Below are 23,756 nucleotides of genomic sequence, written 5' to 3' on the forward strand. Positions count from 1 at the left end.
TATGAAAGAAAAAAATTATAATCCTTGTTTGTCCTTCAAGGCCCTTGGGGTATTAAAAGCCTCCGTTCTATCCCAGTGCAGGAAATCCAGACAGCAATCCAGCAGGCAGAAAATTAGGCATGGTGAGGAAAATTATCAGCTCCTAGCACAAGCTCACTTAATTACAAATGAGCAGGAACTTTGTCAGAACATATGAATGTAAAGAGGATAAAGACCCTTTTTAATAGGAACTGATCTAGACTGTCATCTAAGATAAAGTAAATGTTATTTCAAGTTTTTAAATAAGTACATATTAATAAATTCACAAGAAATATTCGTAATTTTTCTCTATATATATCTTCAAAATAAAATAATAACTTAAAATTCCTTTACACCTCTGTGCGTTGATTGACACAGACTAACTGAAGATGGCATCAAAGAACGGAAGACCTTGAATTAGCACCGTGTCCTTGCAAAACCCTAAATAATAAATGAAAAAGTCAAAACAATTAGCATTTAAGATAAAATTTAGCAATCCCCCTTTCCGAAATCAGGACATCCTCCAAACCTTGGAATTATTTACATTTATTTATTGCATTTGTAAATGCAGACTGAAGAGGCAGGACACCTACACATTGGTTATTTTGCTTTTATAATACTTCAGAGCAACGAGTCAGATTAATTGGGCTGAGCAGGGAGTCTAATAGATGGATGTGTTAAGAGGCAGCGAGGAGGGAGTGCTGTGCCACTTAGTGCTATTTATAATAGATCAGAGAGGCTGGATGGACTATAAACACTGAACGAATACGAGTGATGGACAGTTACAACAGGACCCTGTGGAGCTCTGACATCAGAGGGGGGGGGGGGGGAGACATGCAGAATCATGGAAAGAGGCAGAGAAGGGTAGCAAGTTAAACTGCTGTGGCAGATAAAAAGAATGAAATCAATGCATTTTATTTTATGGGGTTGGATGAAAACATGTGCGACAGCTTTCCATGAAATGTTCGTCTTTTGAATATCACCCTAAACCAAAGCTGCATGAAAACTTATGGAAGGTAAAACACAGATTTAACAAATCATTGATTTGACCATTTTAGACAAAAAGCATGTTTTGCAGCTCTTAAGCTGTTTAATTTTCCAGAAATTTAAATCCAATTAGCTACATTAAATATGAATAAGCTTTAGGAAATAGTTATTCATTATATTGAATTGGACGCCTGCTGGTTTCTGTCACTTCCCTCCAAGAGAAAACTGAAGAGAATTGTGGGAATTCCACTACACAGTTCAGAATATCTCTTTTCCCATAAATTTATGCGGTGACCCCTCTGTAAAGCATTTTGACTTGCCTTTTTCAAAATACTATCCCAAAAAATGCCGCCTGCCTGTAAGAAAGCAGTAAAGTACTGGTGTGTGGGTTTTTTTATGAGAGGAAAGCTTCCTGTTTACATATTAATGGAAAAAGTAGCCTTTTTAATGCACATGGATGTCGATTTTCTTAGTGGTAATGTCTATCCTTGTGCTTAAGTAATGCCACTTAGTTGAAGATTGAATGTTAAAATCTATTTTTCATAAGAAAGGGAAGTTAAACTTAAAATTGAATTTTATTGACTTCCATTTCTTCTAGAAGATCCGATATCTATGCAAAAACATATATATTATTTATCAGTCCTTATGAAGGTAATTCAGATTAGTTTCATTGTAAATAGCTATACTATCAAGTAAACATACAACAGTGCTTCAGTTATCGGGAAAACTAATTTACACCCACCCATATAAAACATCAGGAAAATCTGCATCTATTGGAAAAAAAGAGAAAACAGACTAAATGTATGTAAAAAGATGCCTTTTTTAGTCATTTTTCTCTCAAGAAAGAAGTGTCATTTCTTACTTTAGTCAGGTGATGCTATGATAGGATGCAGCAGAAGTAAAAAAAAAAAAAAAAAGTGTAATTTAGGTGAGAAAGTGCTATTCCTCCTGTAGATGTGGGTCAGAAACTGCTGGATCTAACTGCTCATCTATTCTGCTGGTCTTTGTTCTGTAGCCCATTTAAAGCTAATTTAGAGCAGACAAAACCTTATAAATGTTTGTCTCTGAACAGGAAAATAATGCAGCTTGATCTGGCTAATAGGACAAGCTTAAAATAACCAGATGTGAAACATTCTGCTACCAGAAATGATTACAAACGACAGATGCAGCTCAAATTTTTTTTCAGCTGACACAGAGTTTTCCCCAAATGTTTTTGCTTGGGTTGTATTTTAACATTTACACAACGACCTGGAGGTCATGCTGGTTACATGGAATTCATTATATTGGATTTTTACATGTCCTGGGGGTTCTTTGTACTCACTACATTAGCTGTGGTGTTTCATAGTATTTCATAAGGGTAGCACTAACATGAGAATTTACTTTTAATAAATATGTAGATTAGTCTGCATTGAAACAAATGTTATAACCAGTTACCACATTTAGAAACTAGTAATAAATATCTATCCAAGTTTGTAATCACAAGTAAGAAAACAAAAAAACAATCCTTTTCCTTTAACCCTTAGTGGTCTCTGCTGGTGAATTTGCCAATCACTGAAGAATTGATGCTAAAGTTAATAGCTTGAAAATTTTTGGTTTAAAAAAACATAACAAGAATTATGACACAAAATTATAATACTCCTATGAGCAAATCCTCGGAACATTTTAAGGTTAATGTTTATTTCTTTTTTGACAAATTTTTCACATTGTCTTAACTTGTCTTTGCTTTGTTTTTGGATTGATATAATTTCATTTTGTCAGTGTACTTTTAATCTATTTTATAGAATATAAAAACAGTTTATTCTCAATTGGTATTTACTTTTGCAATAAAAAGAACAAATTTACAATTAAAAATTTAATTTGTGTAGAGTTTCAGGTTTATTGTGGAACTATTGTAAGGTATTGTAAGGTATTTCAGAAACCAAAAAAAGTTTTAAAGGTCATTTTTATAGATCTGCACCAGCTGGACTTGATGAAACCTCCGAAATCCCAGATTTGTTTAGCAGACCTCTTAATCCTATTTTAAAGCTTGAAGACAAAGTGATACATCTGTAGGCAGAAAATGCACCATTTCTCAGAAAAGACAACTAATACAATATATTCCAAGCCACAAAGTGTCTGCTGTTGGGTCAGTTCTGTAGAGGAAGGGCTGAGAGTGAGTTCATTGGATCTGTTTTTGTGCTCATGGTGTGTGTTTGTGTGTGTGTTTGTGTGTGTGTTTGGCACCCATGTGCTAATGGATCAATAACGTGCTGACTCCTTGCAGGAAGTCTCCACACCACTGCGAGCCTGCCGGCAGAGGCCGGCGTGCTTTCTGTCGGTGTGGGTTTCCATGGGAACAGCCAGAGAGGCTGGGTGTGCACCGTGCATGTGTATTATGGAGGAGGTTTCACAGGGGTTCACCAGGTCCGGGTGGACTACAGCTTCACATGCACTCACCCAATCCCTCTCTCTTTTTTTTTTTTGAGATTTCGTTTTTGGTCTGACACACAGAGATGTAAAATCAAAAAGAAACAGCAGTGGCCTGTAAATTCTGTACAAACAAGGGCGTTTGCCTCCTCATTGGGTTTCTGCTTTCGCAAAATACTCCTCTCTAATTGCCTCCTGCCCTCAGTCTTTTTTGTTGATCTATCCCACAGGGGGAAATGGAGGGGGGTTGTATTTGTGATGGGGCAGGCAACAGGCTGACACCCCCCTCTTCCAGCAAACCCCCCCAAACCAGAGAGATCCTTAACAGCCCAGCAGGTGGTCACTAGCATTCTGCTCATCTGTCCACGATGGAAGTGATTTAGCAGGGATGCATATTTAATAGAGGGTGGGGGTGATGGAGGTGTGTGTGTGTGTGTGTGTGCATTCAAACAGGCCGGCAGTTCAATGACAGAAACCCACTTGCTGGAAAAGCCCCCACGTTCAAACACACCAAGGGCGGCATATGGCGGCAGCTGCCCGGCGCATGCCGTGATTGCGCGCGCACGCATAATGAGCCTCGCCTTTCTGCGGGGACGCGCCTCGATTGATAAAAAGGAATAAAAAGAAAACACAGTGAGGACTTAAAAGAACCTCCTGCAGAGCCGCTTCCATTCCTGTGATCCATAACTGCAGATTTAACCACTGAGAGCCTCTTCATTATTAAACTCTCTGTCCTGAGTGGAGTTCACTTTCAGTTTAAATTTGATCGCTTAAAAACTAATTTAAAATCAGCCCTTAAACACAGTTCTGACCATTTATCTTCTTGGAGATAACGATCACAATGTGTCAGTGCAATTCCTGCAGAAAGAAATGTTTCCAATGCTTTAGATTGGTTTTCTAACGCAAGAGTTAGAATTATTCTTAAACACCCACTCCATGAAAATCAGGCTTTGGTGATGATGACCACATATGAAGAAATGTGAGCTTAAAATTGCATTTGAGCAGAAGACAAAATGCAGCTTGAAAAAGGTCATATTTGTGATGTAGAAAACACCCTGGGCGGACCACAAGCTCCCTGCTCTGCTCCATTCTGATGCATCCACTTGCAGACAAATAGATCCATGTATGTCTTTGTTTTCCATGTCTGAGCTGGTATCTGGTTTACGGCTGATTTCAGCTCAAACTGGTTTACGGCCAGAACTTGATAACTCCAATGTTGCATGCTATTCTTGTTGCACTGCTAATTTTAGATAATGTTAGTTGGAGAGTGTGTGAACAGAGAGCTCTCAGCAATAGGGAGAATATAGGGGTGGGGTTGCTCTGCGCCAATGGAACTACCCAGAACTCAGAGGTGAATTTCTAATGAACTATTGCCGCCCTGCAGAAAATATGAAATATTCGATTTTGGCTAAAAACTGAATGAGTCACAAATGAAAGACCACTGGGACCACTTTTTAAAAAGATGATCGGAGTGGGACTTTAATGCTCTGTCATTTCAGTCCCAAGTGTTCTTGACCTAAAGATAACATTTGCAGGAATTAGTCCCGAGTAAATCACAAAAGATACTTTGGCTGAAAAATAATTTACAAACGTCTATTTCTTTCTACTTGGTGTTTGCCCAGTTCTTTTTTTAATTTTTACTGTTATTTTAAAGGTTTCAAATCCTAATCTTCCCACGAAGCTTGTAAAAACGAAAATATGCAAAATTCAACACAACTGTTTTTATTTAATTTCTTGGATGGTCAAAACTGGCCAAACAGTAAACATTTAATAAGACACAAAAAACAACGTTATTGTGAGAGTCACATTTTTATTTCTTAGGCATAAGAGTTAGACTTTTCTCTAACCTACGAAACACAAAAAGATTTTGTCATCATACACAGGGTTCTGCTCAAAAGACTCCATTTGTTGACTATTTTATAACCTTCTAAAGCAGTTATTTATCAGTTAGTTATTACTCATTATTTTTAAATCCATATGTTTTATATCTGCTTTATTTAAGGAGCCAGCTGTCATCGGTGAGAGGAAGGGTGAAGGATTGCATCCATTAAGTAAAGAAAAACTATTCATCATACGCACATACTTCTGCAGACAGTTTAATGAGTGAAAGTGGAAATGGAACTGACAAGACAAAAATGTAGAGTATACAACATCATTTACTCAAAATCCAATCAATCTTCAAAAAGAAAATACAATTTAAATTCTTAACTCTGTGATTGATTTTCTCTTTGAAGGCAATTTCCTGTTTTTTATGTTTCAAAAGCTTTTTTTTAGTTTTTAATGACAATAATTCATTATTTGTGTCATCAATAACCCACATTTGTTTGATCTGAAGAACTGAATATGTGAAAATAATGTGTTTTTGTTTTTAGATGCGTAGATGACAAAAATAATTTGTTGTGAAAGGGAATTGTGTTGAACAAAATTGTGAACTTGTGTATCAAAATTAAATCTGTTTGGTAGTAATGTTCAGTCCAGAACTGTCTGGATGACTCCACTTGAGACTGGAACAAAAAAAGCACTTTCTATTAGTCCACAATCCTTTTATATATAAAGTTATATCACAGCTTAATCGTTCAGTTAAAATGTTTTTTAATCCAATATCCAAACTGTGCCAAACTGAAAATAAGCATGTGGAGCAGCGGTGCTTTGGGAATATTTCAACAGCTTTAGCTACTATACATTGCAAATGTCAATATAAAATTATGTATGGCAATATATGAGATAATAAAAAACTCAAGCATGTACATCAAGTTTTTATCTCAGTTTTGATTTTGCTATTTAAAAGCCCAAAAGGCTGCAGCTGATACCTGCATTCAAGCTCTTGTATACCGGTAAATAGAAATGGAAATGTGGCTTGTACTTCAGATTCTTCAGAGGTTGACAATTTAATTAACATGTAAAATGCCTGACTTGAGTTGAGTTATTACTCTGATAAACAAAACTCAAAACTGCTTGTTTTGGTAAGAAAAAACATCTTTGCATTTGTTTTAGTTATTTTTAAAAACAGGTGAAAAAAATGTCTGAAATAGTTATTTCCACAGGCTGCATTCATACATCAATCATCACATGGTTTTAAGGTCTGTCTTTTTGTTCTCAGATTGAAAGATTCGAAGTTTGCTCTTTGATATTTTTGATATTTAGATTTTTGGGTTTTGTTTGACCATTTTCCTTTTAAATGAGGTCTTATTGTATGAAAAGTGTAATTTATTAATATTGCATGGTGTATTTTAGCAGATGCTGTTGACTAAGGTAGATAGACAACTTTATTTATCCATTTGGGAGGTTCCCGCATGGAAATTGACATCTCCATCGCATACAGCACTGCTTGACATACATATAGTTTGAAACAGTTTAAATATCTGCAAAGCAGCATATACAGAAAAAAAAAAGTCATTCAGGCCCTTTCCCTTTCCTTTTCTGTCCCCCTCACCCCTCCTAAGTGGTGGTTAAAGAGTTTGATGGCACGGGGGACAAAGGAGTTCCTCAGTCTGTTAGTCACCTGCACCTTGGGAGGAGCAGCCTCTTGCTGAAGGTGCTTCTCTGGCTACTGATGATCGTGTGCAGAGGGTGGGTGGCATTGTCCAGGATACACGTTAGTTTTTTGAGTGTGCTTCTCTCTGCCACAGTGGCCAGAGGGTCCAGCCTTGTGCCAACCACAGAACCAGCCCGCCTGATCAGCTTCTCCAGCCTGGAGAAGTCTGTATTACTCCATACCACACCTCCATCCCTTCAGTTTTTGCTATGTCTTTTTCAGCTCCTTCCCCTCTCCCCGTCATCCTTTCTGGTTTCCTGGCAAACTTTCTCTTAAACTTTTCTTTCTCTGTTTTTCTCTTTGGTATCAGTGCTGCTCTTGCTCCAACCCAAAATGGTGTATTTTATTATTTGATGGAGGATTATGTGATTAAGCTTTTGTGTCTCTGTCTTAACCCAAAGGCCTGCAGAGTGTGCATGCATCTGTGTGTGACGGTGTGTTCTCTGCACCGGCCACATTATTAGATTAAAATGACTGATTATAGAACTCGAATGGGCAATTTGGTTTTTCTGTTGCTGACTTTTGCCATTCTGGCCCCATAAAAAAAGGATAAACACAGTCAGAGGCAAGCAAATTTTCCCTCATATGAGGTTTTTTGTAAGAATATCAACAAAAGTCTTGATGTGCTGATGTCCAAAATCGAATATTTCCAGATGGAATCAGAAAAAAAAAAGCATTAAAATTTTTTTTTTTTTTTTATTAGAATATGTTAAATAAGCAGATTTTTTTAAAGCTGAATGATGGAAAAACAGAAATAACATTTTATATTTTCATAGTGTGAAATCCAGCGCAGATTCATAAGACAAACTAGATAAGCGCGTGCACCAGTGAGCGCCAGAGAAATAATGCTATTCATCATGCACGTGTGTGTTTGTGAGAGGGAAAGAGAAACTGAGGGGAGGGGACAGGAGACAGGGGTTTTTAGGCCAGCTGTGTGCAGTTTTATACTCCGTGCATGACCTAAATTACAGAATAAAAAGGGAGAAAATAACAGAAGAGTATGCAGGGGGTAAAAGTGGCATTCTCATGCAGCCGTGCGGACAGGAAACAACACAGACATAAAAACAAAGAAAAAAAATACATGAAGGAAAGAGTGGCAAAAAAGAGAAAGTTTCAAGAAAGAAAAGAGGGAGACAATAGTTAGACATCCATGTGAAAAATGAGAAGGGCGAGAGAAATGACATTTACGGAACTCAAATTATGCAGCGCTGATATAAATATCTGGGCTTGTTATTCATTCTCTGCCTGTTTTACATTTTCAGAGGAAAAACTTCCCAAACAGCGCAACGCCTGTCTTCACAAACACGCTGAATCGCTCCCTGTAGAAGCAGCAAAGCACCACAACATACATAAGAGAAGAGATTATATCTGGAGCATGCCAAGCTGCAATTTGGAAACATACAGAGGGGTAATTAACTATAATAAAATGCCCCTCACACAGAATGCCATATTAGGAAGAAATAACAATTGGAAACTAAATAATATATTTATTTTAATATTAATATACAATTGAATAGTTAGGATACCTTGGGGATTGAAGATGTCCAAATACAATTTTGTGCCAAATCCTACAATAAAAAAATAGATATCATTAAGTCAATATTGAGTACAAAGTTTTTGTCAGAAGATGCTTTTAATTAATGGTTCCCAACAAGAAAAATAATCCACTCATAAAAAGAGAAATATCCAGAGAAAAACAACACCTCAACAGAAAAAATGTGGAACTTTGAAAATTCATAATGATTTATTTATTTACTTCCATTTTACTTATAGCTGTCTGTCCTCAAGAGTAATAGTTGTATCTATTGTTTTGATGGTGTTTGACATGCATGGCGCGAGCTGCTGTGCTTATTTACACCAACCTGTTTGGTTCACACCAACATTTATTTCATTACTATGAGTCAGCGTCTTTAGCACAGGTCAAAGCAGCACATCATAGCTTTATTGTGGATCAAACAAACAACCCCTGATCTGCCTAAAAACACCAGTCCCAGATAAATCTTTAAATCAAGAGAAACCTAAAGTTGTAAAGGGAAGAACATGTTCAAGAGGAATGTAAAATATTGAGATGTGTTCTAAAGTGAGAGATTTAGAAGAGTTCTGAAATCTGCTGTCATGTTCAGAGGGAAGGAGATGACGTGATGATGAGAACAACCATACAATTTAATGTAAGACAAACCTTGTCGGTCCAGAGCAGGTTGTGGGTTTCTCAGGGCCGAAGGTCAGAGCAGGTAGCTGAGTTCCAGAGTCCAGGGCAGACTGAGGAGCAGAGGTAAAATGGCCATCAAAAGTTTTTAAAAAAAAACCATTTATTTATCTATTTATGCTTGTTTGACTTACTTAGTGATCAGTCATTTGTGTTGTTACTCGTTGTGTTGGGAATCGTTTTTCCTTTGAGTGGCCAGTCCAGTTCAGTTTTAAGTTCAGCTCAGTTCAGTTCAGTTCAGTTCAGTTCAGTTCAATTTTATTCAACAGGAAATCTGAAACTGGGTAACAGGCTAGAGATTAGCAAAAATCAAAGATAACATAATGTGTTTCTAGAAAATATTTAGATTACACACACAGGATTATCTAAATATTTGACCACATTGGTGAAACACTAATAGCTGATTCAAAATAAATAAAAGTTAGAACTTATGGTGAGCATTGTTAACAGTAGTAGATGAAAAAAAACAGTCAACTGGACTTAGTTTGTTTCTTATGATAGAAGGTATTTCACCTTTTCTTTATATAGATTTTCTCCATTCTGAAATAAAGTGGTAACTCCTGAATATTGAAGTTTGTCTGTCAGCCAGAAAAAAAGAGGGTTTAAACAAGGTTTACAAGAAGCAGTTTTTGTTCCAGAGCTGAGGACAAAACTAATTTAAAAGACCCAAAAGTATACTGCCAAGCCTAGAGAATGAAGGGTAGTTACTTAAATGCCTTTTATACGAACATGTAAAGCAGCTCTAAACACCATTTGAGAAAGCCTCTTGGAGAAAAGCTAAAACGTTTTCTAACACATATAAGAAAAGATCCCCAAACTTTCCTCTCCCTGCCACTTCCTCCAGCTCCTCTAGGGGGAATCCCGAGGCGTTCCCAAACCAACTGAGAGATGTAGTCCCTCCTTGGAGTTTCCGCCCAGTGGGACATGCCTGGATCACCTCCCCAGTGAAGAGTCCAGGAGGCATCTGGACCATGCCTGGGGCACTTCAGCTGGCTCTTCTTGATGTAGAAAAGCAGGGACTCTACTCCAAGCTCTCTCCAGGTGACCAAGCTCCTCTCCCTATCTCTCAGGGAGCGCCCAGCCACCTGCAGAGAAAAACTCATTTCGGCTGCTTATATCCTGTTTTTCAACCACAATCCAGAGCTTATGACCATAGGTAAGTATTAGAACTAAGATCAAATGGCAAATTGAGAGTTTCACTTTTTAACCCCTAACCCTAACCCTAGCTCCCTTTTCCCCAAAACAGACTGAATGACCCCAGAACAGAAGATCTTTCCTAAGTTGTGAATAAGACCCCAAGATACTGAAAGTCCTCCACCTGGAGCAGGAGTTTTCCATCCACCCAGAGGAGAAAAACGACCTTTTTCCAGTCAAGAACCACGGCCTCCGTCTTGGTGGTGCTGGTCCTGAACCCAACTACTTTACAATACAGAGGAAATCTTATGGTCCCTAAACCAGACCTTCTCTGGCCCTTGGCTGTGCCCAGAAATTTCTGCGTGTCAAGCAGGGCTGCCATTCCTGGTCCTCAAGATCTACCACCCTAACTGTTTTCCAGATCTCCAAGCCCTGTTAGGTGATGATTAGTTTAATCAGATGTCTCCACATTCAGATTGTATAAACACACCGGGTCCAGATAATCAGCAGCAGGCAGTGCAGGGAAAGCTAAAAAAACACAGGACTGTAGATCTTGAGGACCATGATTGAGCAGCCCTGCCGTAAAGATTATGAACAGAATTGATGATAGTCCAACATGCACCAGAAATACATCCAACTTACTGCCAATATGCATACCAAGCTCCTGCTCCAGTCACACAGAGACCAGAGAGCTCTCACTAAGCCCTGTTTCCACTGAGCGATACGGTTTGCTCCAGTCCGGTCCGGTCCAGTATTTTGAGCGTTTCCATTCTAAAATGGTCCCATAAAGCTCTTAACAAATTATTCAAAATAATTTTGTCATATATCTGTTCAAATATAACCAATTATGATTTTACTTTTTCTTTGTTGCTCCAGTTAAAATGACAATCAAGATTCATTCATCAGTTAGTTTAATAATATTTTGACTTTAGGGTTGGGCAGGGAAAAAAGAAGATTGTGTAAAAAACATTCAGTTATGGTGAATTACACACACCATAAACCACAGTAGTGGTAAATTTATAGGAACTCAATTTAAATCCAAGGATTCGTGGAATCACCAGATTAACACTGACATGCATGACAATGATATAAAAGAAACGACACTATGAGTAATTTCACTCAAAAATCCTGGTTTCTGTGTTTAGTCTGAATCAAATTACTGATATTTTCCGGAGAAACTCACTTGCCCATCATGTAATATTTTTTTATTAAATTTTAAATTGGTTTTCCATATTTGAATTTTCCTGTCCTGTTTGTGAGATAAAACACATAAACGTTTTCCTTATTTGAAGTTTTGTAAAAGCAACAACTGTTTCCAGGGGAGTCTTTCTGTCACATCCAGCTTGCCGTATTTTCCAACATGCTTTTCTGCAACTGTGACTTAAATTTAATAAAACTGAACGGATTTGTTTTTATAAATGTTGCAATAATTTTTTCTTCTCTTTAGAGGAAGGTGGGAATTGTGCTAGTGGTGTATATATCTCATGTGGAGACTGAGATTTATGTTTCTCCACAGGCCACTGACTTGCTGTGGCTCTTACACACTGCTGTGAAGGAGTGAAAGCTGACCGTTATCTGCATTCAGACAGTATTTATGTTGCCAAATTCACAATAGAAAGGCTAATAATAATCGTGGACAGAAGGTGAAATGTTGGAATCCGTGTCATTTTCCATCAAACTGGCTTTGGTTTTTCTGTGAGTCACTGAGACATCAGTTCTCGGGGTGAACCGGTGTGACATCCAGCAAACTGCGTTGGTCCGAGTTCGCCTGTTACATAAATGCTGTTCAAAGTAGGAGCAACTTTATACTGGAATATGTTGCTCATGACAGCAATCCAGTTAATTAGTCTGCACAGAAAACACAACAAATACCTTTAAAGGGAGAAAACTCTTAATATAACCAAGATTTGCATAACATTGAATAAGAAAGCTGCTACATTTGAATATGTGCATTAAAAAGAGCGTTTTTCCAAAATGTTGCCTTTCTTCATGTGAAGCTACTTTCACACTATCCTCAGCAACGTGCATTCAAGCAACTACTTATCCTGAAAAGTCTATGTAAACCCGCAAATATGCCCTTTTTGAGCTTCCTTGTTAAAAACTCTCACACTCATCCATCACTAGCATTCACAGTATATGAGAGAACTGGACTGAGCGCGTGTGAAGTCACCCATAGAAAACCCCTTATATCTGGCTCCAGCGAAAGGAAGCCAACTCCGGCGCAATTTTCCTACGTAGCCCTGTAGGAGCCATGTAGGAGGGATTGGTCCGAGTCGGTCTGAGTCAAACTTTCTATTGAAAGTTTTCCACTGTAAGAGAGAATCTTTTATTTTTATTTTTTATTTCACTTTATTCATCCCACAATGGGAAATCTGACTCCCATTTGGGGAGCGGTGAGCTGCAGCTGAACAGTGCTCGGGAGGCAGTAGATTGGACCCCCACTGGGTGATGTGAATTGCTCACCATTTGATAGGGTAATAGCCCTAGTACCATTGTTTGTTCCTCTCTGGAATCAAACCCTGGATCCCTGCGTGGCAGCTTTCTACCTTACCAACCGAGCTACCCAGCCACCTGACAATTAAATCTGAAAAACGTTCGAGGTTGTGGCCATTGAGCACCACATGCTTTTATTGACGCATTGATTGGTCATTTTATCATTTGATTGAGGGTCAACGGTTGCTGGGCACAATTTTATGAACATTTTTGTGATCTACTTACAAAACTTGCCTGAAGGCGCGTTAAAAGTTAAACCCGGTTGAACTTTGACCAGTCAGGGATTTGGATTTGGTACTGGCGTAGGTGTGGCGTCCCTTTTCTTTCACGGAAGTGCCAACTGTTGGGAAATTAATCATGGAGGAGAAAATAATAATTAAGTCCAGCTGCAATTTTGTGACACCAAGTTTTTCATATATTGGAATGGAGCTTTGAAAGATAAAGCCTGGAACAAGAATGACTAGATTTGCACCGCTTTAACGTATTGGACCAAGCCTCTTCTAACTGTGGTGGGGGGACATGAGCTAATGTTGGGTAGCGATAGTCCAATGTGAACGTCATATGCCATACATATGCTATACATGCTTTATGCGTTGAAGACATTGTCACATATCCAGTGTGAACGTAGCATTACAAACTTGACAGCAGAGCATTAGGTTGTTGCTCCTATTCACAGGGCTTCACATTTCTCCTCAGCATAAGACTCAGCAAGTCTCAGACTTATCAAAGACTTCTGAAACCTCCCTCCACTTCTAAATTACTTGTCAAAATCCATACTAAATCCATGATCTTAGTTGACTCCTCCTCGCTACTTCCTATTTAATGTTTGGAACTTCCAGATTGGCTTTGTGTGTCAAACGCTATCCAGTAGCTCTGACTCTGATTCCTTAAACCTAATGTGGTTATTTGACACCATGAAAGTGAGTCTTTAGCCAGATGGAGATCACACCAAACTGAATCAATACTGAATCCATCAGGGAGAGCTGTGTCTTACTAGATCAGTGGCTCCAGAGTTCTTGCAGCAGATAACCGTAACGTTAAGTGAAAGGAGGTCACTGCTTACAATTTATTCTGATTTGCTTTGTTAAACAAAGAGGATTAGGTGGTGATCGAAGAAAAATAAATATATTAAAGCTTTAAAGATAATACTGATAAAAAATATTATATATATTATATGTGGTGTTACTTGTACAGTGCAATTACAGGAAGAGTGGAAAGTGACATCACCTTTCTGAGAAATATTTGAAAACAGTTTGTCTACCAATTAACTTAATACAAAAACAAAAAGACAGCTAAGCATGCACAAAAACAAACAAGCTTGCAGGGTTAAGGAATTTGAAAATATTTATACTTCATGTTTGTTAGATAAGTACATTTAAAACTGTTAAGATTTTAATTGAAAAAGTAATTATAAAACAATGATTGTTTTAAATCAGAATTACAGCGGATAGACTAAGCAAATGAGGTTAATCTTCCTTTCTGAGAGAATTAACAGGAATTGACTTCACTAAAGGACAAGGTGTTCAATAAATCCTTTAGCTTTCGTAGTTACCTTCATGTCCCAGAGAGAGTGCAGGCCTATTTGCTGAACTCTGATCATCTCAGAACAAGGTTAAACTGTACAATTTAGTCTTTGGTTACTCACAGGCACCAAAACCAACAGATAAAAAGAAAAGATAAAGAAAAAAATACAGAATCTGTTTTGAGAAACGAGTATGACCCCTACATCTTCTTATCGACTCTGTGAATGCCGTGTTTTAAGTTGTTCAAAACTATTAGTCGGTGGAGAATTACACAGTTTATGCATATTTTACATAGTTTATATGCAATTATTGCGTAAATCCTACGCAATCGTGTGTGATTTTTTGCCAGATTGCCAAATTTGTGGCTTTCCGCAGCCATTCCACAGATGTCTACCAGACTTTTCACGCATGTTTCAGCTATGTATAATTTTAATATTGTGTATACAGCACATATATCACGCTAAAATTACGTAATTGACGCCTGAATAACTTACGAATTGCATGTAAGCAGTACGATAATCACGCACCGTTCATGTTCTACGTTGATTCACATGTTCTTTGTGTGTTTTATTTCTATTTCTCTCATGGTTTTATTGCGGTTAATTCGTGATACATGTGTGAGAATTTCACGTAAAGTCAACAACCTTTCTCACTTTTTCCACATATATTCATATGACTAATTATTATCCATGCAACATGCCAAAAATACATAGTGGCTGTGTGACACAGTCTTAAAACTAAACTTAAAACACCCTGTCCAGACTCTGTCTTTATGCATTTTATTTTGTTTTGGTTTTATAGTCGTCTAATTTGTTGTTTTTTTTACTTTGAAGGGTGTCTTATTCATTTCATCAACCAAATCAGGTTGGAGACCAACAGTAAAATCACACATCTAGCTGGACGTGTTTCAAACCTAGAAGTCTGATGATGATTTACAATTAATTATTGCTTTTATATAGAAAGAGATGCTGCAAAAAATAAATAAATAAATTTAAGCTTTGTGTTCTGTTCACCTGTGAACAAATTGCTGGTAGCCTTTGTTTGATAAAAGAACAACCAACAATTGTGACTGAAACCTTCAAAAGCAACAAAAAGTTAAGTGTTGTTTTTCAAGTTTAGTTCAATGGAATCAAACTATTGAATTAGCAAATTGGTGGAAATTCCAATCACCAAATATCTACTGCAACCAGTGATGCAACATTTTCTGTGTCTCAGGGCTACAGCTCCTACCTTGTTAGAGCTTGTTTTTCAGACTGAGGGAAATTGGTGAGGGGCTGCACACATTTGGAGAAGCTTATTAAAGATGGAGCTGAGGTGGCTGGGCCTGTAGATGGGCCAGCAGCTTTCTTGGTAACTGGAGACAGGTCCTGGTTTAATATTTTGTGCAAAACAAAAGCACATTCAAACATTTCTTACAGTACTTTCTCTTTTCTCTAACCTCCTTAAATGAGCACACCTGTGACGATTCTAATTGGGCCCACCTGTGACGATTCATGCAATGATGTGTAGCTCCTAAACTAAACAAGCTAGTTAACATTACCTGTTCTTTAAGTATTCAGTACCAGGAAAATAGGAAAACAGCAAACAACTTGCTACAGAATTATAAGAAAAAGACGGGCATTTGTATTTGAAAGACACCAAGTCTTTCATGTATCTGAATAGAACACTGAAAGAAAAAGCCTGGAGAAACATTTACGAGGTTGACGTCGCTTTGACATTTCGCACCAAGTCTCTTCTAACTGTAGGGACCGCAGTCATCGTCCTGTAAACTGTAGCAAAGGAATGAGAAGAAGACGCCCCTCCTTGATGTTCAGTGTGAACACCATGGGCTAAAAGCGCTTTTAAGAACGGACGGCACATGGCCGGTGTAAAAGTACAGGCTGGCAAGCAGGTGAGAACCCAGGTGCAAAGTAAAACCACAATCAAAGATGTGACAAAGTCCTACAACTGTATAGGCAAAACACATATTAAGACACATATGCTAAATAGCTGCAGAGAACAAGGCATGAAAAAAGGTGTATAAACTCTGAGCAGTCCTAATATGCAGTGTGGCTAATTAGCAAATTGCAGCAGGATCCACAGGTGAGTAGGCGGAGTCACAGCCAGCCTGCTCAGAAACCCAAGAAACGGCAAATAGTAAAATTATTTGTACAGTGGACAACATGTTATGCTCTGAAATGCAGCGTCTAAAGGAAATTTTTTTATTAGTTTTTTTTCTTTTAATTCTGTTGACAGCATAATTTATTTTAATAGCAGTGTCCTTAGAAACAGAAGAGCCGCTAAATGTGAGCTTTTTGCATAATCGCTAAAACAGTACAAAAAAAAAGGCCTTGAGACAATCATTAGGAGAGCAAAGCAGAGTTTTGAACAAAACAAAAGACATTTTTCTTCAAGCATACTGTGAGGAACTGCAGTGCATTTACATTTCAGCCCCATGACAGCCACTTACCATAAAGGCTTCAACTGGAGTTTGGAAAGAAATACAGAGATTATCACAACAAACCCTTTCAAAGGGATAATTGAGGCTTTTCTAAATTTGGGCATAAATTGAGCTCTTTGATCCAGAATTTATCATCATTTATTTTCGTTTATTTTCACTCTTTATTAGGTTAAATTAAGCTGCAATTTTTTCATTTAATCTAACTTTGATTCATTAAGTAATATTTTATCTACATCTTTTCTGTGGAAGTGTTTGTTCTTTCTGCGTTTGACGTTTATTGAAGGAGGAATTTCTTGAGATTAGCATTAATAAAGTCTTACAAGGGCTAGTTTTTGTGTTTCTATTTTTCTTTCTTTTTTTTTTGTTGTTGGTGATTTTCAGGTTGACAGCAAGATGACAGTTTTTCTGGCTTTAGTAAACCTTGTGAGTGAAAGTAATAAAGAGCAGATAAGCAGCCTAACTTGTTTTCAGTGCTATACTGGGTGTTCATCACTGCCACCTCACAGTAAGAAAGCCCTGGTTTGAGTTCCAGCTGGGCTCTTTCTGCATGAAGACTGCATGTTCTCTCTTTTTGGGGCAGTCTGACTCTTTTTCTTAACTCTAAAGACATGCTTCATGGGTCATTTGGGAAGGCGGATCAACTCTGAATCTATCTGAATCTGTTCCAACATGGGGTTATGAATCTTCTGATACGCGAAATGTATATTTGAATAAACCCCTTTTGTAATTTAGGCTAAACTTTATTTATATTGATTATATTTGTTTTTGCATCCATCTATCTTCTAAACCTGCTGAATCCCCTCGGGGGGTCACAGCTTGCTTGAGCCAACCCAGCTACTGTTGGTTGAAGCAGGATTATGGGTTGTTTGGTGACTCCACACTGCTCTTAGGGTTGAGTGTCTGTTTATGTGGTGTCTTGTGTTGGACTGGCAAACTAACCAAGGTGTGTCCTGCCTTTGTCTTAAAACACCTGGCATAGTCTCCAGCAACTTCGTGACCCTGCAATGGGACAAAACAGGAATAAAATGATGGATTGAATCTTGTTGACTGAAAAATATCTGAAACGATGTCTCAAACAGAAAGTTATAGAAACAGAAGTTTGGATGTGTGAAGTCAGTGAAGACGTGTTACCCTGACAAGAAATATGTCCCCAAGACGACTCATTCTGTCGCACTCACACACATAAACTGAAACTGTGGAGAGCTGTCAGCTCAGCAGGGGTTCATACTCACTTACAGACATCCTTTGACTCCCTGCTGGTTCTGCCCACTGCTGGATATGCACTTTGGGACATTAGAATGTAAGCTGTTGTGTATGTGATGTTAAAGAAGTAATGGGAAAATGCATTTGCACATTAGTATTCCAGATTCGTGTTTGCCTTCGTGTTCAATGGTGTACGTGCTTAAAGCAGGCTTACGCACGCAGTTTTACTGAAGATATCAAACTGCAAAAAGAGACTGACACAAAGTAGGGGATAAATAGACAGTTTTAGGAAACAATTAGGAGTATGTCCATCCAATCAATGTCAGACCAAGGACGGGTCTGACATTGAGTTAGATTTCTGTATAATGTTAACAACAGGGGTTATAAATATTCTGACAAACCAGAGGTATGTCTGAATAAACCCCTTTTGTAATCGAGGCCAAACTTTATTAATTTTACTCAAAACCTTTTGTGTTGGACCGGACGGAAAAGGAAAGGAGGGAAGAAGAGAGAGGGATGTTAGAGAGAGGGGGATAGAAGGGTGATTATAGAAAGGGGGGGGGGGGGGGGGCGTGAAGCAGCATAAAGCAACAAGTTTCTGGATGTTTATCCTTACGGTAAGGTTCAGATGTAATACAAATGTCGAAGGGGCGGGGCCTGTCCATACACACTCAAATGTTATAAACACACCTGTTAGCTCCAAAATGTCCACATGTCAAAATGTACACAACACAAATACTGTTCCCAATTAAGACCTTTTTAATTGACCAAAAGATTAGATCAAAGCCCTTTTGGTGCAATCCCCTGTATTGAGCAAGAAATTAGACAACAGTGGAAAGGAAAATGCCCCCATGAGGAAGAACAGGAGGACACCATAAGCAGGACCACTCTGAGTCAAGAGCATCATCTGCTGAGGTTGGAGGCAGAGAATAAACAGACAAACACAAGGACTAAAATACTAGAAAACAACAAACAAAATTACAGTTGGTAACTGCAAAAATGAGAGGACAGCAAGTGACACAAACAATAAAAACAGTGGAAAAGCTGTCATATTTTTTTGGCTCCATCAAACAGATTATTAAACTATAAGTTTTAACTTTGGGGAAAAAGAAGAAAGAACAAACTACAAATTAATTATAAAAATATTAAAAATTTCACTGAAGTAATAAAATAAACAAAACAAAAACTTTCAATCTGCTTCACCTTTGACAAAAAAGCCATTTTCATTCACATATTCTGCAAGTTTTTTCATGTAAAACAATGTCTGAAATGTTCATTGTGCATTTCAACTCTGAGAGACAGAAACAACTAATTTGGAGGGAAATAACATTGTTTGATTTTTTAGAAAATTTTCTTTATGTAATTGTACAATACAACAAGTATTTGGTCAATAACAGTAGTTCACTTCAATACTTTGTAATGTAATTCTGGTTGTCAGTGACAGAGATCAAAGACTTCCTGACACTGTAGCTGTTATTTTGGTCCATTCTTCCATGCAGATCTTCTCAAAAGCTGTGATGTTTTGGGGCATTTTCAACTCCCCCCCAAACGGTTCTCTATTGAATTGTGGTCTAGATATCTCCAGAACCTTCATATATTTTTATCGTAGCCGCCATGAAACACCCCCGCCCGCCTAACGCTCTACAGGTCAGTGAGAGATGGAATTTTTTGTTTGTTTGTAGAAGATAAATACCTCATTTCTGAATTATTATGCAAAATAAATCTTTCAAAATCATATGTCATTTTGGTGTCTTTTTTACATCTGTCTCTCACAGTTTAATGTGATGAACATAACAGACCAAACTCATTTTTAGTTTAGTCACGAGTAATGGAAGTATTTAATTAAAGTTGTGAACATGACCACACTCGTTTATAAAAACAGGTAGCACTAAAATACCGTTTCTGTTCCAAACATGCAGGGTCCTGACCACAGTGTTCAGTAGATTAGTCTAATGCCTTATCACAACATCTGCTAAAGCTTCTCCGCTCCATCTTTATTTCCATATCTCTAAAAGAAGATAATTGTTTTGCTTTTCTTTGATACCATAAAAAGGTTAAATTAAGCTTTATTTGTAACAAAGAAAATCTTAATTTAACCTCGGATGATGGATTACGGATTGAAATGGATTTATAAACCTCGGCACTGACCTTGTGGCATCAGTGTGTTTGCATCTGTTTGGCTCTGCGTCGGCATTCACTCTTAGCAGATACCCATGGGGTGTGTAAGAGCGTGTGTGGCCGTCTGTTTTCAGTACATTCGCACACTCAAACAGGGACACAGCCTAAAAAAATAAAAGACAGCAAAGCCACTGAGGCTTTAAGGGAAGAGGGAGTGCCGGGGGGAGAGAGGGTGGGAGGAAGTGAGCAGTGAGATTGGGTCCTAGAGGCTGGGTTTGAACCAGCAGCTCTGGAGTTCATGTGATCAAAGAACATCACATCCATGTACATGAGTGCGTCTGGGATAGGCTCCAACAACCCTGTGACCCCAAAAAGGATTAAACAAGTTTAGAAAATAGGTCAGTAACTGTGACGTGACCGAAACATGAAACTTTTAAATGTGCATTAATTCATGACAACCTAACCATTAAGTGCAATAAGAACTTTGGAATATAAATATGAAAACTGGACTGAGTGACCATAGGAAATGCTCACTTCTGACTCCAACCAAATGATTCAATCTAAATGTTCGCAGCACGGACGCCGTCAGATGATGTCAGTTAGTAGGGATTGGTTTCAGTCGGTTCTAAGTCATTGTGTCTATGGCAACCACTATATACAATCAGGAGTGAGCTTGTTGGAAGGCCACACCTTCACCACTTGAAAGCGGGCAACATGATATCTGTCGAAGGTTGAGACTTTCATCTGATTGGTAAATTTTTAACAGGATTAACGTGCAATAAAGAAAGAATATCATGAACAAAATCTTAAGATTATCAAAAAGGTAGCAGAGAAAGAATGGTTATTCTGACAAATAGAATGAATGAGTAATACTTCCCTATAGAGAAATAATCTTTGTAGGATTTTAGCTTCTTGGAGCCAGCAGATATTTCCTATTTGGAACGTCACTCGGTCCAGTTCTTACATACATTCAATGGTACACACAGAGATCGGTCATAATTATGCAGAAATATTAACCTCATACAACAGTAGAATATTTTCAAAGAAGGCACACTGATATGATTGACGCTGCTGAGACCGAGTGACCACCGTGAGCCGTGGCTTTCCATCAGAAAAACACAATCTTCAGCTTCCATTCATTCACTTTAATCTATTAACCATCAACACAGATCACATGACTGCTCCCAAACCCCCTCTCACTATTATGGTCATGACCGCATGAGCACCAACCTCCCACCCGTCACTTACTCCGGCGCTTGATAAGCACATTTACAATTGTTTCCAGCGAGCTAGAGGGCGCCAGGTGTTGGAAATATTCCACCCTGAAATCCCTCCACTTTCACTCATCCTGAATTAGTTTGAGTGCTGCTCTGTGTTCTCTGATGACACGTCTTTCATAAAAATGTTAGGGTCCATGTTTATTCTACATGGTATATAAAAGAAAATACTGTACTGTTAGGTTAAATCATTTTGATCAAAAACTAGTGATTCTTTTTTAACCCCTTGATGCCCATTGATGTGAATCTGCATCAAACTGCTTCTGCTCCAAACCTACCTTAATTTAGCATCTACTTTAAAGCAAAAAAAACAAAGGATTTTTGTTTTAGCTGGAAATAAATTCAGACATCAGGGGGTTAAGTTTTATTTATCAAAAAGAATTGGTTGAAGTGTAGATGTAAATCTAAAAACTCATGTCAACTGCTTAAGAAGATAAAATGCAATAATCAAAGTAATTGACTGAAAAGAAAGGACTTTTTGTGGTCTAACATATCCACCCGTCAGCTATTTTAATCTCACTGATGTAATAGTTTTTATTTACTTCATAAAACAGCCTCTGGACAAAAAGCCTAAATCCTTTTTGTGTTGGGATTGCAATTAATCTATAAAACAGTGATATTGGAGCTGGTGTTCAATTAAAGGAAATTGTGTGACCTTATCTCAATAAAGCCGAAATATGTTTGACTCTCCTTACACTTGCCTTAAACGTTAATCTTTAAGATATAAAATACACACAAAAAAAGACTAAAGAGGAGAACTGGAAACTACAGAGAACCAAAACTTGATATTGTAAACGATATTAAATTTCAGTATTTATGTGTTGAGACTGCAGGCCAGAAAAAGTTCAGCATCTACCAGCTTTCCCTAGTTATCGTTGTTCCTTGAGCGTTCCTGCTGAGTCAAGAAGGAACTCCGTGTTTTGTCAGAGATTAAAAGGAACTTTACATAGAGCCTGGGCTTCCAAGCAGAAAAGGTTTGAGCTGCTCTTCGTCTTTAAGACGCATGTTAAAAATGAATGTCACGCCTGACTGAGTCTCTCCACACATGGAGAAGACAGATTGCTCTTTTTTGGCAGAAATTTATGGTAGAAAGATATTAATGTTTCAAAACCAACTCACCTCTGCAGAAAGACTCAAAGAGGAACAATTCAGAAATGTTCTAGCCAGTTAACCTTAAGACCCTTGGTACCCTTTGTAAACTAAAACCCAAATGTCATTTTATCAATGAAAACATTATTTTCTTCTCTTATTGTGACACGTAACTTTGTTTCTTTCTGGAAAAGCTTCAAATGTTTTCCTTTTTCTTTTCTACCAGTTTTTTTTAAAATAATTTCTCAACCTTTTGTTTTATCTTCCTCTTTTCAGCTTGATCTCTCCGCATTTCCAATTTCTCAACACTATTTAATCCCCGGCAACTCTCCTCAGTCCGTTTCCACCTCATTCATTTCCTTCATCCTACCTTCGGTTATCTTCTTTCTCTCTCTTTCTCTCCTCCAGCCCCCCACTCCTTTATTTCCTCTGCCTCTTTATTCTCAGGGGCGTCCATGACCTCATTCATTCATCTCTTTTCAAGCCACTGGATCCAGCAACTACTCTACATGCTCTGCTCTATCAAGCATCATGTATCTGTGTTTACACTCAGTTTCCATGTCCACCCCCAAGCCTTTTTTATTCTGTGCCTCCCATCCTTTTTGGTCTTTCTTCTCGCGATTACCAAAGGAGGGTGATTGATAGACAAGGAGGGACTTTCTGATTGGTCCTGAAGGAGATGAAAAGGACAAAGACCTGTCCAGAAAACACTCCAAAAAACTGATTATGATTTAGGTTGAGTTTCTTTTTTTTTTTAAAGCATGCTCAAATCAAGAGAAAAAGCCCAGATAAAAATAAACAATCACACAAACAAAGTGTCCATTCATCCATTTTCTGTACCGCTTTGTCCCTTTCGGGGTCACGGGGTTGCCGGAGCCTATCTCGGCTACTTGGGTGTAGGCAGGGGATGCCCTGGACAGGTCGCCAGTCTGTCGCAGGGTAGAACGTCCACAATCACACACCCATGCACTTTCACACTCACAACTATGGACAATTTAGAGTTGCCAATTCACCTATGAAGCATGTTTTTGGACAGTGGGAGGAAGCCGGAGACCCCGGAGAGAACCCACACATGCACGGGGAGAACATGCAAACTCCACACAGAAAGGTCCCCAATTGATGTATTTTTCACGTCCCCCAGCCGGGACTTGAACCAGGGGCCTTCTTGCTGTGAGGCAAGAGCGCTAACCACTGCGCCACCGTGCAGCCCTAAAACAAAGTGTCTTGTTTTAAATATTGACAAACTATGTAAAAAAGTTTCGATTGTAGGTAGAGATACACAAGAACATACATCTTTTGTGTGCCTTTCTGCAGCTGTTGTCTTTGC

At 38.2% G+C, this 23,756-nt stretch overlaps 1 long non-coding RNA gene across 1 annotated transcript; it reads right to left on the minus strand.

The window, feature by feature from the left end:
• Positions 1-6,499: 6,499 nt before the first annotated feature.
• On the minus strand, positions 6,500-18,415 carry LOC144993928 (uncharacterized). Its single transcript, XR_013657225.1, has 4 exons — positions 15,533-18,415; positions 9,287-9,432; positions 9,126-9,205; positions 6,500-8,514 (listed from the first exon to the last, which is right to left on the minus strand). It is a non-coding gene; the product is annotated as an uncharacterized LOC144993928 (long non-coding RNA).
• Positions 18,416-23,756: the final 5,341 nt, after the last annotated feature.

Source organism: Oryzias latipes, chromosome 7 (genome assembly GCF_053564925.1).
Source record: "Oryzias latipes strain Hd-rR chromosome 7, Olatipes_Hd-rR_3.1".
Taxonomy (NCBI): domain Eukaryota; kingdom Metazoa; phylum Chordata; class Actinopteri; order Beloniformes; family Adrianichthyidae; genus Oryzias; species Oryzias latipes.